The sequence below is a fragment of the Diadema antillarum genome, unplaced genomic scaffold, assembly GCF_040938485.1.
Source record: "Diadema antillarum isolate AM-2024a unplaced genomic scaffold, OU_Dant_1.0 scf00000207, whole genome shotgun sequence".
NCBI lineage: Eukaryota > Metazoa > Echinodermata > Echinoidea > Diadematoida > Diadematidae > Diadema > Diadema antillarum.
In genome coordinates this window covers 941,540-955,616 of record NW_027271096.1, presented here as the reverse complement: position 1 = coordinate 955,616, position 14,077 = coordinate 941,540, and the positions used below count along the sequence as shown (strand labels likewise).

General features: G+C 36.7%; 1 non-coding gene across 1 annotated transcript; it reads left to right on the top strand.

Moving 5' to 3' along the window:
• Nucleotides 1-198: 198 nt before the first annotated feature.
• LOC139724175 (U2 spliceosomal RNA) lies at nt 199-384 on the top strand. Its single transcript, XR_011710450.1, has one exon. It is a non-coding gene; the product is annotated as a U2 spliceosomal RNA (small nuclear RNA).
• Nucleotides 385-14,077: the final 13,693 nt, after the last annotated feature.

Here is a 14,077-nt window from a genome sequence, read left to right as displayed (position 1 = left end):
AGTTCTGTTAGAGTATTGTTTATTTTTGTTCATAACTACTGTACAATAATAAGTAGGATATAGTATTTTTATGTGGATATCATTGGTGATGATCAGTAGTATTGTTACCTAAGGGGTATAATTATGCTTCGCATTTGTACTATTGTTGTGCTCCAGTGAGTCATTGTAAATATTGTACATATGTTGATATTGTGATGAATAAATTTATTGAAAGAAAAAAAAAACAAGTATCTGTTCTTTTCAGCTTAATATCTGAAACGCGACTCATCGAGTCGCTTGTATATTAATCTGATTTTTGTACCGAGGCCATGGAATAGGGGCTTGCTCCATCCTGGCCACGGGTTGGCCCGGTATTGCAGTACCTCCGGGATCGGCCCACCCCCAAGGGGGTAATAATAATCCAAAGAAAGAATCTGACTTTGTATCTTCCTCTCTTCAATCTCTCACTGCAACAATTTCGTAGAATTCCTTGAAAATGTTCGATTGTTATACTGCAACTCTCAAACGCTTTCGCTTAAAGCTCAATGTTCTCCCCCAAACTTCTGTCTTTTTTAGTTTGTCTTCTTTCTTTAGAGATCAAAAATACTGTCATCACCATTATTCATTCCACGTGTATACCTCCTTACGATTCCCTGGTCCTATTTTGCAATGGAAAAGATGGTGAAACTTTCTTTCAAACCACTAATAAGGCCAGTCTGTTACCATGGCCAAGCCCAAAAGAGAAATGCTAAGTTTCATCTTTTTGAATTTGGATAAATGATGATGCTCATGATTTTGATGATTCCATTTCCAATAGTTATAACACAATTTGGGAATATATAGCCTTAAAATAGCGTGTTTAGAACAAAAGATGATCCAGAAAGTTATTCCATGGGATAAAACTTTACATTTGCTCCAAGGATAGTGCTGGCCGTTTCGTGTCTTAAGGTAAGCTTTTCAAGATATAAGGCAGAAATGACGTTGCGGTTACTGTAATGGGTAACCATTTTTTAAAAAGAATATTTTATTCTTCATCATTGGGAAACATAATATACAAACAAATTTATACAAAATTCTCTGGACCATCAATGAATACAAAATTTATACCAAAACTTTACATCAGTTTAAAATGTTTGGATACACTCTGATACATTTTTTTTTCACAATCCATATACACAATCCATATATAAACGTCTCTTCTTTTCTAGTTTTACACTGCTAATCCCTCATTCTCTTAACAATTCTATTCTTTCATTACATTATAAATTCTATTAACTAAATCACTTACCCAAAAAATAATTTCTTTTCAGCTTTCATTCAATCCAACCTAAAATATCAATATCCATTGATTGAAGTTTATTGTTAAAAAACAAAACAAAACACCCCCCTCGCAACCCCCCCCCACCACTCTATACCCCCGTCCATTCTCCCTCTTACTACCCCACCCCCATCCCCCTCCCCCTTCCAAAACCCCCATCACAACAAAACCTCAAAGGCAACTGAAACCTGTGTGTCCTGACTTACATTATAACACATATTACAATACGAGTGCGTGGAAAAGGCATTTCCTGGTGGATGTGCAGCAGACCCTATTCTATCAAATAAACGCAAAACAAATTCTCAATTCTTTTTTCCAGTTTTCCCACTTTTGTAAATGTATTGACAACGTATTACGTATAACTGCTAACTTTTCTTCTTCTAACATATCCTGCTCTATAGACCTTTTAATGAAATATTCCTTTGGGGATGTCTTATTTTTCCTTCCTAAAAAAAGCAATTTCTTCACCAAAATTATAACATGGTTAACTAACTGAGCTTTTCCTTTATCTGGTAGCTCTATACCAAAAAAGATCTCTTCCCAACTCAACTGTTGCAAATCAACATATTCAAAAAAAGTACTACATTTTCCCCAAACTTTCCTTGCAAATTCACATGTATAAAATATATGTTTATACGTCTCTTCCTCTTTATGACAGAAAGAACATAGATTATCATTTACGAACTTAATCTGAAATAATTGATGATTTGTGTACACTATTCCATGCAATAATCTATATTGAAAATCCCTCAAAACAGAACTCAAAGTGCTACTTCCTATCCTACTAAAAATACATTTTATATCTTTATTAGAAAAATCACAAAAATATAAATTTCTCATTTTTTCTATCACCAAAGAATCATCACTTACTTTCTTCACTAATTCAACATAAATGTCTTTAGAGGTAATCTTTTCCAAAGGAATTTCCTTCCCATTTCTTATAAAGATCATTTCATCAACACTTGTATCCTTCTCTACCTCTGTGTTCTCTGTATTCCTTTTCCAGCCAATTGGAAGCGCTTCATATATCTTCTGAATACTCAAAATATTTAAATAATTAAATCCTTTGTTATAAGAATATTCAACAGAAAATAATTTACCATTCCTTATGTTCCAATCTAAAACATTTTTTCAAAAACAAATTTTCATCAAAACTGCATTTTCCCTCAATACGAATCATTCTATTATTAAACAATACTTCCTTCCTTGACCACCCCTTGATGATCGATCCCAGAACAAGATTATCGTTTCTGATTTCAGCAATTGCGTCTCGGCCTTTTGGCTTTGGTCTTGTGCAGTATCTGTTCATCGAGTCGCTTGTATATTAATCTGATTTGATATCTCAGTCTTTGATTTCAGAGAGTCCTAATTTTTATAACTGACCCACTTGAATCTCCACACTCCTTGTCTTTATGGAACCTTGCAAAGTTTTATAATTGTCATCATTTTGAGTCTGAATTCTGTCTGTATACAGACATTAAAAATACTGATTGATACTCAAGGGAGCACTTCTTTGTTAGAAGTCTAGATTAAACCTTTATTAATCCATTTTCATTAGGTGTGTAAAGAGGTCATCTTCTCAAGTAACTTCGATTTTTGTGACAGCCCCTTGTACAAGATTTAGTTGTTATTGTATTACAAGAGAAATATAATACTTTTAGACAATTCTTGTATACAATTAGCTCATTGAAAAATTCATCTATACAAACGATTCTTCCATCAATACAATTCATCTATACATACAATTTCATTTGCAATATACAGGGTGGCCCCAAAAGAACGGAACGCCTAAGATCTTTAATTTCTGCAATATCGTTGCAAATATGTCATCATCTTGCATACTATTAAAAAGGCCATTTTTCCCCCAATAGAATTACACCAAGCTCTTTAATTTCAGATAATGCATTACGGTTTTAGGCCCATTTTTGTCAACCCTTGCAATTTTCAAAATGTGATCTATTAAATATTTTGCACTCTCAGAGATACAGAAACCACTGAGAATTCGGCTTACCGTAGAACCAGTAGCGTTCGTAATGTGTGGAATGTGGGGCGGACAGTGTTATTGTCGTCAGGTCGTCTCATTCACAATGGTAACGGACAATGACAGCCACATTCCACACATTGCGAACGTTACTGCTTCTATGGCAAGCCGAATTCTCGCTGATTTCGGTGTCGCTGAGAGTGCAAAATGATCACATTTTGAAAGTTACAAGGGTTGACTAAAATGGTCCTAAAACCATGATGCATTAACCAAAATTAAAGAACTTGGTGTCATTCTTTTGGAAAAAGAATGGCTTTTCCAATAGTATACAAAATAATGACATATTAGGAACAACATTGCTAAAATTGAAAATCTTAGGCGTTCCGTTCTTTTTGGGCCGCCCTGTATATTCAAAGCAGAAAATTCCTGATAAATTCATTTGAATTGAATTGAAAATATATTCATGTTTTTCTTTGACTTCCCTTATTCATTGCGTATTAACATTATGTTATTTGTTCTTAATGACCATTATCTTTTTCTGTCATCATATTTTTCTATCATGAAAGGTTGCAAAACTGAGATGAACTGAACTTCATTTACCATCCGGGGTCATCAGATGCCTGCGTCCAATGGGGAAGAACAGCACCGCATATATAGCGCCATCTCTTGGACTATAACTCTTGTTGCATCTTCACGCCAAACACGTCGAAACATTTATAATCGTTTTTGAAAAACCGGGAGAAAGGCGATAAAGTTGCTTACTGTATTCTATTGATTGAAAACTCAGGTATCATCTTGTCCCTTATTCCAGGCATGAAGTAAGGCACTAGACGAATTCAAATGTGCAGGTAATTTTTCTGATCTGGATTTCGCAATAAGAGGATAGAGGACTATGAAGTCACATAAAATAGAGAGAGTAATCCCAACCACCTAATCTGTTACTGCTCTTGTCAAGTGCAACTTTTGAAAATATTTCAAGAATGTCAAGAGTGGCACTTTGATAGGGTGGAAAGATCTCGAATTTACTTCGCAGATCTGTACAATCATTGCATGAATGATCTTGAGTTATAGCCATCCAAGACCTTTCATCACACGAAATGAGCATAACTATGTTTGTCTGATAGTTCCTTTACCAGCCCAACGAAATACAGGATACATTCCCAAATGTTTGACCTCCGGAGTATAAAATGACGGGAAGAATGAAGTAGTATCTACGGACTGATAAGCCGAAACAAATCAAATTGCAATGTTTTACTTGCATTGATAATCTATCAACAGTATCATCACCAATAATAAACATCCTTACAACAAAGTCACACTTGACTGGATCCCATTTCGGCAAACTGAGAAGTGAACTATTCTGGAACTGATTCTTTTGATTGTTAGTTCTGACTGTACATTCATAAACACAGGCTTTTTACTGATACAATCATTATCATTGTGTTATTATTTCAATAGGCATTTCCAAGCATATGGACTGAGATTTCCGTAACAATTATAAGGATATACGTGCAAATGAAATTCAGTCGTGAATGCATCGGGTATGGCGAGGGAGGAAAGTCTGGAAACCCCTACAAAAGATTATATAACACATTAAACAAACAAACAAACAAACAAACAAACAAACAAACAAACATGCCCACTTAATGGGAAATAAGGACCAACATATAATAAGTGGATTTAGTGAATGCAGAAAGACTTGTGAAACACGAATTTGAGGACACTCAGATAATAAGTTCAAAAGTATCATAAATGTATTTTGCTTGAATATTGAAAGAACACTTGACATAGCTCCTCCCAGAAAGTACGAAGAATAATATTTGTTTTGCCGCCATATACTCTATCTCAGTTACAGGTTGAGGGAATGTGTACCGTTCATTAAGAGCATGATGATTTGTGTAAGTCCTGAATTTCTTGTGTCGTTCTACAACTGTAATCTACAAACTGTACCAGAATGTCCATGCACATGTAATCTACCGCACAAAACCATACACAAAAAAGTTGAACAAGTTGTCCGGCTCTCCTCCTGAAGATTTTTTTTTTTTTTTTGATGTTTCATAAATCTCTTGGTCGATGCTGAATTCGCATACACGTTTGGGGAACAGTACCCAGAAATGACCACTAGAAAAGTCTCTTTCATGAATTGAATTTGTTTTTATCTTTGCTTTATCCTCTTTATTATCATCGTTGTCATTGTTATTATCATTGTTATTATTATCATTATCATCATCATCATTAATATCGATTTTGTTTTTCGGGGAGGGGGTCTTATGTGTCTTTTTTATATCTTAACATAATTATGTTTTCTCTTCCTGGAAATCAAATATACGATTAAAAGAAAAATTAAAACGCGGCCAAAGAAACAAACAAAATGAGTGTTTAGATCCAGTCGATGATCTTCTACCTTAAACAAATGTCAAAATAGAAGGCGAAGAATCTACCGTTGATAACACATTTCAGCAGTGATATATAAAAAAAGAATTGTTTTCTATTAAACAGACAAGTACTGCCTGTGTTGTTTTATGATTTCTAACTATGCCATATGCTTTCACATGTACCAGCAGGTTTTGATTTAATTTGATTTGATTTATTCTCTGTGCCATTTCTTTTTTGAAGTACATCAATTTTCTGCAATTTCATTAAATTGTACAAAATAACAGTCATATGACTATTCCTCACAATTATCATCATTTTCATCAATTATATACAATATATCTGTAATATAATTACATGAGTTACATCTTAATTTGCATACAGAACGATTGCTAAGAATAAGCACAAAGCTTGACTGTTTGGCAACCGGTAGTGAATAACATTACAATTTAAAAAAAAAGAAGAAAAAAGTTGAGGCAGGTTAGAGATGAAGGCGTGGAGGAAGGGGGTGGGTTGGTGATACATAATTATATGAACATGACAACTGATGCGTCACGTGAAATTTTAGTCACTTTTGTACCAGTCACACTTGTAGACCGTAATTATTACGGAAAACTGCATTTCACCGTGTACTGTTTTTGGGTTTTTATTTATTATATCTTATTCTATTTCTTTTTTTTTTTACATTTCTGCGTGATTTTGTACCAACAAGTAAAGTTTATATAAGATGTATAATTTACATGTCAGGGCCCCGTTTTATCAAAAGATAAAATCGATTTTAAATTTCCTTACTACACAGGCTGCCATAGACTTACAGTTGAAATCAACTATATAATCAATTTTAACTCTTTATAAAAAAGGGCCCAGGTGTGATTATAAGAGCCAGGAGAACCCCAAACACAGCAAACCGATATAGCTTGGTTATTGTATCTAAATGAATAACAATAATTACAACAACGATAATAACAATGATAACAATATCTTTATATAGCGCATTTGCCATGTATTTTCAAATGCGCTTTGCAACGGAATTATTGATGAAGCAAGTGAGATTTTAGATTTCTTTTTTGAAGATGAGGGATTGCTGTAAACCACTTCAATACACCTGCGAAGTCATTAATATCAAATTAACGAAGTCGTCGGGACTGGCGATTTTTCCCCCGTTACATTGAAATTTCGTTATAGCCAAACAGTAAAGTATGTGAAGATACATGTGATAATTTAGAGACCTGGATTTTTCCTTCGTTGTAAAGAGAATTTCGTTATAACAGTATTCTTTATATCGGGAGTGCACTGTATGCAGTTCAAATTAAAGTGAAACGTTCTGTTCCCCTCTCCGTGTATGTTGCACTCGCCCTACCCCTTTGACAGAAAATCAACAAAAAATCTTTTAAATCTCTTAAGTGTTATGGAGACAGTAATGTTTTCCAATCGAACATGTGCACGGAAACGGAAGGATTCTTCCCAACCACTTATCGTTCTATTTATTCCAGTGTTAAGAACCTGAATGTATATACTCTTTGCTCTTAGATCGATGGGAACATTGTTGGCTAAAACATTTGTGTGTCATGTCCAAAACACATAAAAGTTGTCTTCCTCCCCTAAAATATTTCACAAACGGTTACTCTGGAATTCACTTGTTTGAATAGGGTTTTACCAGATGAGGATTATTGATCACACTGTCCTAACTGCTCACCGCCAAGAGGCCCTCAAACTATCTCCTTCTCACGGATCGATCCCCTCTCCCGTTGTGATAATGGGCCCAATTAATTGATCTCCCCTTGTTTACTGTCATGTTCCTATAAGCTTGGTCCCTCCTCCCATTTTGGAAGGCCACACCTGGTGACCTTGGAGAGCAATGAGGGTGCCACATTTTCTCTCGGGAGAAAACAGGATGGTATGTGATTCACAGCAGCTATTATGAAATCACTTCAGAGTAACTGGGGTTTTTACCGCCAATTCCAGTAAAATAAGTTAAGCGATGTCAAGTAAATTTTATCTCTAGTGTTGCCTGATTCTGACTATAAATACGAGTACATGACCAATTCGAACCTCTAACAATCTAAGGCTTGCCACACAAATTTCTCAGATTTCTGATCACTACCCGAGAGCTTATTTTAGTTTGACATGTATGAAACGCGCACACTGAAATCCATTAAAAGTAATCTGGATGTACGAAAAATAACCATATCAATATAAAGGAATCTAATTAGTTTTCTTGTTAGCTTCGTTTGTAGGCATTTTTCTCTTTCATTTTTCCATCTTTTAAACAAATTTGCATTGAATTGATATAACGAAATATAATTATAAAACATGACACATTTTAACACGAGAAATATTGCATTTATTTTCGCACTAATTACGAAGTGAAATGACTCTAAAAATCAAAACTTGAAAAAAGTACAGTGCCGTATGGATTTCTAATGTAAGTGATATAGTGTTTATAATTAAAGGTCTGGATTTCGTATAGTACCTTGCATCTACTGTACCTCTGTTGCTGAAAAAAGATCTATAGCAATTCTCCTCGACTAACTGAATTTTGAACTTCGAAGACGGCATTATTCAAAATGAAATAACACTCACACACACACACGCTTACACTTCCGCACACTCGCGGCTAACGGACGAAACGTATCATCACAATAGCGTCGTTTCATCGGTGGGCAGACTACAAGGCGAGTTTCTCACCTGTCCGTCACCAGACGAAAGGGCGCCATAACAAAGCCAGCTATCCGCCATGGAATGCCCGCTTCGGTCCCCATTCAATCCCTTCCCCTCCCTTCTCCTCCCCCACAACCTCTCTTCGATTTTACGGCAACCGACAACCCGCTATTGCAATAATTAGCCCACCATTATGAACGCGCTGACCACAAAAATCAATACCGATTTAGCACTTACAGAACAGACAGAGAGAATGACACATTTTCTATCTGCTTTCATTGACGTATATAGGTGTGATCTGAGACTTCTTGGTTCGAGCTCCCTCTAAGCCTGTACAATAACTACGCTGAAGGGCTTAATTTCCGTAATGGCGTTTGTGAGATACTCACTGCGTTTTTATCCACACATCACAATAGCACGTCAACCGTTATAAGAATTGTATGTCCTTCTCATGATATCAAATCTCTTTATACAAATTATACATAACATCATACGCGTATATGGGTAGATTTGTATGCGACCAATGTGAATCAAAATCTCTTTATTTGTAATGCACCAGATTCCACCGTCAAATCCTTATGCTATAATACGTTTACACCATGTTAACGGAGGCCAATGCAGCCCCGTCAGCCCGAAACGTAGTGCGCCACGCGTTGGTGGGATATTATCTTCCTTTTTTTCCTTCTTCTTCTTCTTCGACACACATCATCTATAACGCTGAGTATTTTTAAGCAAAAGCTCAGAAACTTTTCGAATGTACTGTACGTCAAATAGTACTTGATTTTTTTATACATAATTATACATAACTAGAATGTGACTCATTTACACATCCTATTAGTCCATTACACTGTTCAAAAAAATCGTCATCTATTGAAACTTAGATATAGTCATGCGCTTGCCGGGCAGCACACACACACACACACACACACACAGACAAACACAATTGAGTGTAATTTCCTATCTAGATGTAGGTTGCCTATACATACATCATCTATGACATATAAAAAAAATCCAGAACTTGTTTTAAGCTCCATTGTTGGATAATATGTTTATATGTATGTACATATAATTATATACATATATATATATATATATATATATATATATATATAAATACATGGTAGGTGTGTTTGTTTGTGTGTGTGTGTGTGTGTGTGTGTGTGTGAACGTGTGTGTTAAACTTTGTGTTAACAGTATCCTATCGTTTGGTACACTAGAATAAGAAATTCGTTACTTTGTCAGTAGGCCTACTGCTGTTTCATTAAATCTTTTTAAAGAGAAAAGCAAAACCATACAGTCTTAAATTTTCGTTTAGTCCAGGTAGTCGTTGAAAATTGAGGGGAAATAGGAGCTGAGAAGTAATGAGGGAAAGAAAGGAGAGAGAGAGAAAAAAAAAGGGGGAAGAGTGCACTCTAGTTGTCTGCTAATCCCTGACAACGCGCTGTTTCGAGCATAGGCCAATACGTCACGGTAAACACGCAACAGGATGGCGCGAACTCATCAACTCCGCAAGCCAGTAGAATACTCAGTGTACTTCCTTTATCTCTCGCGAGCATGGGCCGCCACTCGACAAACACAAGCCCTCGGGGGCCGGGAGGGCCCGCGGTTGTATCCAATTCGAACGGTCAGCGGGACAATGGGTTGAGTGGGATTGGAGGTGCGCCGAAGATGTGTGTGTGTGTGTGTGTATGTGTGCATGTGTGTCTTCTTTCTTACAGCTAGGGACAAAGCGCTGACCGGTATCTACTTTATAAAATAAGAAGCTCACTTCTTTGACACAATCATTGTTCGTCGATCGAGCAGCGGTCAGTGGAAGCTTTTCAGGGTAGTGACAGACTTGTAAATGTCAGGTGGCTTCATCAGGTTGAGGTGCATGTGTGATGCTTTCTGTTTTTTATTTTTCAAGATTTGCCATTGTATGCGCCACCTTGATACAATTCGTTTTGACAGGAATTTTATTTATTTGTATATTTATTCATTTATTTCTTTATTTTCTGGGGTTGGTTGTTGTTATTGCTACATTCTGTCTGCATGCATGATACCATTATAAATTAATTGATTCCGTTCCCAAAACATACCTTGAGGTGACTGATCGTAGCGTCAAGTTTCCTCCTATAAACAGCATTGAAATTTTACGCTTGCAGCTGGCCTCGTCATAGTGTTGCTGCCATCATTAACCAGTAACGCACCAGTCCTACAAGGAACGATTTCGTAGAGAACTCTAAAATGCATATCATTCTGCAACACGAGGTCACTGAAGCCGTTTGCACATTGTGCCAGTGGTCAGCGGGACTTCATATGTGAAGTGGGGGAAAGAATTGATTTCTGTTGATCCGAGTCATCAACGCGATTTCTTTACCACCAGGGACCCTTCATCCGAGATTTTCTCGTCTTCAGTAGCTTCTTATATATCTTCACAAGGAAGTGCACGACTTTGATTTCATCTGGAAAGGAGCTCCTGCAACTATCAATGGTAAGAACGCAAGTACTTGTACTTATTATCGAGAAAATTGTGGAATACAACCAAAACACCAGTCGCTTACTTTGCTGTTAACGACAATGATGATGGGATACTTAAATTTACATGATGTGATACTCATAACGATAATTAATCATAGCTATATGTAATGATTGTAATGTGTAAAATAGAATGCCAATGAGCTTTGAACGTCGTTGACGTTCTCAAATCGTTTGAATGTATGTTTTTTGCAAATACAGATCTAAACAGACCTTGTTATTGACATTATTGGTGGTATGCTTAAGTAGATTCTATGTATACTTAATGATGGCTACTCCACATTTTAAAAGGTTTACCACCATGTTCTCGAAGTCCTCTCCTGGGATTCTCCTCAGAACAGTTAACCAATCAAGCTGGTGCTAATGTAAAATTTGTGAAGAACGGTACAACATACATTCATTTATCGTCCAGAAACAATTTCGGGCACAAAAACAAAAACAAAAACAACAACAACTTGATTTTTTTTTATCATTACCCATTTAATACGTTAATTTTCTCGTTTAGTTTAAAACATAGATCCATACGATTTTATAGTCATTTGGCCCTGTTTATTGGCATTTCAATAATGTGAATATACATTGTGATATAGTTATAAATGCTTTCATCGGAAATGAATTCTTACCAATGGCAAATAGCTTGAACGCAGCACCAGTCCGCTCTCCGACGTAGATAGGCGCAATCTGCGTGCAGAAATTGCTACAAACCAGCCTTTTCAAGGAGGTTCAAGAGATGGAGTTACAACAGTCTTATTTTCTTTGATCCCATGTTTGATGCCACCACTCTATAAAGTATATATGAAGTATTTACCAAACTGGATATATTTCACAGATAGGATGGCAGTGGATTCATGTCTCATTGCTTGTTGAACAGCCATGTACTCTGTAAGGAAGACAAAATCTGTCTTTATGATGGTAATTACTTTTCGCCATCCCTACTTGCAGAAGAGAGCGTCACACATGGTAAAGACACAGGGGTGCGCAAACAGAAATTGCGTAAAGATTGATAAAATTGATGAAATAAAAATTACTCGACTGGACATGTCTGGACACTTACTTTGACATGACAATCAATAAGAAATATACTTGAAAATTATACTATATCAGTTTTAATTTGGAAATGTGATTAAAAAACTGCTTTCAAGGGGGTATAGTTTCAAACTCCTTTACATTTATACAGCTCTGATGTATTATTTTGCACATATTTTTGAAGTGATTGACTTTCATAGGTTTTGTCATGAGGTGAAATTCCATTTAATTTAATGAATAAATTAGCGAAGTATGCATTATGTTAGAGGTCAAAACATATCTTCAGATTGCTCAGAAAGATGGCGGCAACAAACCCCGATGATTAAAAGCACAAGGGCACCTGTGGAAATCTGTTGTGCATCCCTAGCACGAGAAAACTGACAGCTGTTTGAATAATTGTAGCAAAACGAACTCCAGCTCTTGAACCTCCTTGGTTTATCAATACATGCGAGTTTATGATGCTCATTCCCCTTATAGGACTCAGTAACAGGCTGTTCAAATCACGGTCTTACCCTGAAATAGGAAAGTCAATTACTCAGTATAAGCATGTATTTTTAGTTGCTGCTACATCTCTCAAGCTATGACAAGCTTTCTGTTTGGCTGTTTGGTATGGAGAGAAATAAAGAAACCAGTGAGATCAAGCTCGTAGAGTCGTAGACTGCAATCTTTTGTTCTCCGTTTGTTCTTTGACCTGCTCGTCTGCATGTCTGTTGTAGAAAAAGATCAACAAGATGTTGATACCTACATTGTGCACCTGGCATATCTGTCATATCATGTATACAGCTGCACTTTAGTTTTCCCTAAAGTGAATGTATTCAAAGAATGTAAATCTATATGAATTGTGCATATCCGAAAATAACATAACGACGAATTCGAAGCAAAAGATATTTGCGATGTAACACCTGTCCGCAGCATTTCTGAATGGCACTTTGTTGTTTTCTCCACTCTAACACCTGTCGTAAACCGCGCGCACATTTCCAGACTATTTATGACGCCCCCCTTTCAGTAGCATGAAATCTTTCTAGAAACTATGTAATTGCTGCTGTTAAAGACGCTACGCAGGCACGAGCATGTAATTATTATGTAGTATGTGGAAACAATCTGCGGTGAATCAGGCGACTGTCATTGGGTCAGAGGACACAATGCCATTAGGAACCTGGAAATAATCGATATCATTGGCAATGTTTGGGTATGTCTCGGCTTGATACGAGCGGGGAATGAATGGGTCACGCCGCGACTTGGATGGTTTAGCTAGACCACTTCTCTCTTCTTCTTTTTTTTTTCAAACTTCCTAAAAGAGGGCATAAATATAGTATCGCAGCTATCATAGTGATCAATATTGATGGCCTGTAGGGTGACGTTACTATCGCCTTCTTGATATCGATTGAACAATGTTGGATAATATTGACAATACTGATGCATCGAGTGCCTGAAACAATGTCCATTCATGATTCATTATCTATCATGCAATTAACCATCGAGATTTCTAATCTCGTTCCGGTTGTGACAATCATTGTCCTGAAGAATGGTTCTACGCCAATCAAAATTGGTGTGAGGAACGTAGCAGGTGCGTGGTTGTTATTCAAACAAAAGCCAATGTTATAATATCGATACTCTGTCTTTTCTCTTGGTGACTTTATTTTGACCAAACACAATTTTTTTTTTTGTGCGTCTCGATGCTTTTATTACCAAGATGGACAAGCTCCATATAAATCTCAGCACAAGAGTTGAGGTTGGCCTGTAGGAATCTTCTGTGATGGAAGTATCGATACGAGTTTCATTGGTACATTGAACACACAGCAGATTACAAACTTCGCCTGCTGTGATTTTTTTTTTTTTTTTGGGGGGGGGGGGGGGGGGGTGGTGCTTTCAATTTGAACATGGAAAGTGTTATTGTAACGTGTGATCCATATTTCAAAGGACCGTGTCTGAGGCGTTGCAATTCATCAGACATGAATGCATACAAGTGTGGTAATAGAGAAACAAAGAACAACTGAAAGCAGAGACGTAGACCGAACCCCCCCCCCCCCCCAAAAAAAAAAAAAAAAAAAAATCGCAAAGACTTATTAAAAAGGGATTATACATAGAGCCTCTACCTATACAAAGATATTGTCCACGGGTGTACTTACAGACACTAGATGATCCCTTCCAAACGGGGAAACTAGCAGGGACATATCATTACATAGCTTTCGCATTGTAAACCAAGCGACCGGGTCCCCCGC